At 41.4% G+C, this 2,651-nt stretch overlaps 1 pseudogene across 1 annotated transcript; it reads left to right on the top strand.

Moving 5' to 3' along the window:
• The first annotated feature begins 268 nt into the window (after window positions 1-268).
• Window positions 269-1,007, top strand: LOC308511110 (large ribosomal subunit protein eL14-like; annotated as a pseudogene). Its single transcript has one exon. The product of its transcript is annotated as a large ribosomal subunit protein eL14-like (transcript).
• Window positions 1,008-2,651: the final 1,644 nt, after the last annotated feature.

Here is a 2,651-nt window from a genome sequence, read left to right as displayed (position 1 = left end):
AACATTCCAGTTATGAAGTAGCAATGAAAATAATTTTATGGTTGGCTCACAACATGAGAAACTGTATTTAAAGGGCCAGAAGGTTGAGAACCACTGGTCTAGAGTGAAAAACAGTATGTTATCAATAATATAGACTTTGGCATCTTTTCTTTCCTCCAATGAGCATATTAATGTTGTCTACTTTAGACTATATATTGCATTGGTCACATCATAATCAATTCAGGGGTTTGGGTCATATTAAAACGTGCATAAAAATACCTAATTAAAAATGGGAATACAGTGCAGGGGCGGGGCGGCCTTCTACACATGCCTATGGCTGGGCAGACCTCCTTCCTTCTCACCAAGCGCCACCCACAAGGTGCTCAGGCACTTCGTGGAAGTTGGCTGGGTGGCCTACATCTCCTTTGGACCTCATGCTGGGAAGCTGATCGCGATTGTAGATGTTATCAATCAGAACAGGGTTTTGGTTGATGGACCTTGCACTCAAGTAAGAAGACAGGCTATGCCTTTCAAATGCATGCAGCTCACTGGCGTCATCATCAAATTCTCACACAGTGCCCGCCAGAAGTATGTTCAACAAGCCTGGGAGAAGGCAGCTATCAATACAAAATGGGCAGCAACAAGATGGGTCAAGAAGATTGAAGTCAGAGACAAGAAAGCCAAAGTGACAGATTTTTTATTGTTACAAAGTAATGAAGGCAAAGAAAATGAGGAACCGAATGATCAAGTTTGAAGTTAGGAAGCTTCAAAAGGCAGCTCTCCTAAAAGCTCCTCCCAAAAAAGCACTTGCTGCTACAGCAGCTGCTGCAAAGGTTCCAGCAAAAAAGGTGACCGCTGCAGGCAAGAAGGCTCCAGCCCACAAGGTTCCCACCCAGAAACCTGCAGGCCAGAAGGCAGTGCCTCCAAAAGCTCAAAAGGGTCCGAAAGCCCCAGCCCAGAAAGCACCTGCTGTTCCCAAGGCATCTGGCAAGAAAGCATGAGAACACGAGGGGCTACTATAAAAGTATAATAAATGTTCTTTTTAACACACACACACACACACACACACACACACACACACACCCCAAAACAAACCAAAAAAAAGGAATAAACATCGTTGGCATCTAAAGCCAAATCTTGCTGAGAGAGAGAGAGAGAGAGAGAGAGAGAGAGAGAGAGAGAGAGAGAGAGAGAGAGAGAGGCTTAATACTGTATAAATAATGGTAACAGAAGAAAGAAAATTATAATTATATCGATGTTACTGTTTTTCACCAAACTATTTATTTCATCCATTCAGCTCAACATTTTCTGAACATAGGCTATACATGGCAATGATATTTAAGATGAAAAAGAATAGTGGTATATGCAAACTCTGAATTGTGGAATTTTGGAACAAAACCTCTGGCAATGAAAGCCATTTGAAAATAGAAAGAAATATCAATAGAATTGTTTGATGCATTGCTCATGTTTTCCTTTGGCAAAGACTTTTCTTGCAGTAAAAATTAAAATGAAGCCGGACCGGTTTGGCTCAGTGGATAGAGTGTCGGCCTGCGGACTCAAGGGTCCCAGGTTCGATTCCGGTCAAGGGCATGTACGTTGGTTGCGGGCACATCCTCAGTGGGGGGTGTGCAGGAGGCAGCTGATCGATCTCTCTCATCAATGTTTCTGACTTTCTATCCCTCTCCCTTCTTCTCTGTAAAAAATCAATAAAATATATTAAAAAAATTAAAATGAAATAATTCTCTAGGACACAAACTGTAGGCATCCTAAGGATGGCAGGTACTTTAGTGAATGCAGGGAGCACTCCCACCTCAGGGAGTCTGCTGCCTGAGTAGTTCCATACAATGGAAGATGGATTAGGCATTGCTGACAACCATGAAATTTATGTAGCTAGAGAATGATTCAAGCATAGAGTCGCAGTCATAGTCATGAGATTTAGAGATGGAAGGAAATCCACTTGTCAAGAACAGACGGTTGTTTGTCAAACAGTTATCCAATTTAAATAGCTCTTCCTGTACTAATACTATAGGTCAGGATAAAAGCATTGGGAGAAAAATTGGTGTGTTGACCCACAAGCACAAGGTGAGCAAGAATAGGCCACCCATTTAAGCTGAAGTGATTTCAGGGCTCCCAACCTTTAACATGCCCAGCATATGCATACACACACACACACACACACACACACACACACACACACACACACACTTGGGCATACTCATGTACACTCATTTACATACAATCTTACTCTAAATCTGAAAAGCACAGCCTGAAATTCCACACTTACAGAATCATTACAGTTTAAATGTTGAATTCATTCTTGGATCTAATTAAAGTAAAAATTCCTCTGGAAAATAACAAGGGCTATTTACCATATGATCCAGCATTGCCATCCCTGGTGAAGTGAAAACTTGTTTCCACAAAGACCTATACAGGAAACTTTATAGAAACTCTACTCATATTTGCCAAGAGCTGCAAACAACCCAAATGTCCTCCAACAGGTGAATGGATGAACACACTGTGGTACATCAATGCTACCTAGCAAGAAAAAGAAATAACTAACAATGCAAACAGCAACATGAATTACGCTGAGTGAAACAAGCTCACTTTCTTTATGATTCCATTTACATGACTTCTGGAAAAGGCAAAAGGTATAGGAATGGAGAACAGGGTTC

Source organism: Myotis nattereri, assembly GCF_964212035.1.
Source record: "Myotis nattereri genome assembly, chromosome: X".
Taxonomy (NCBI): Eukaryota; Metazoa; Chordata; class Mammalia; order Chiroptera; family Vespertilionidae; genus Myotis; species Myotis nattereri.
Note: the sequence above shows the minus strand (reverse complement) of the source record. Positions and strands in the feature narration are given on the sequence as shown.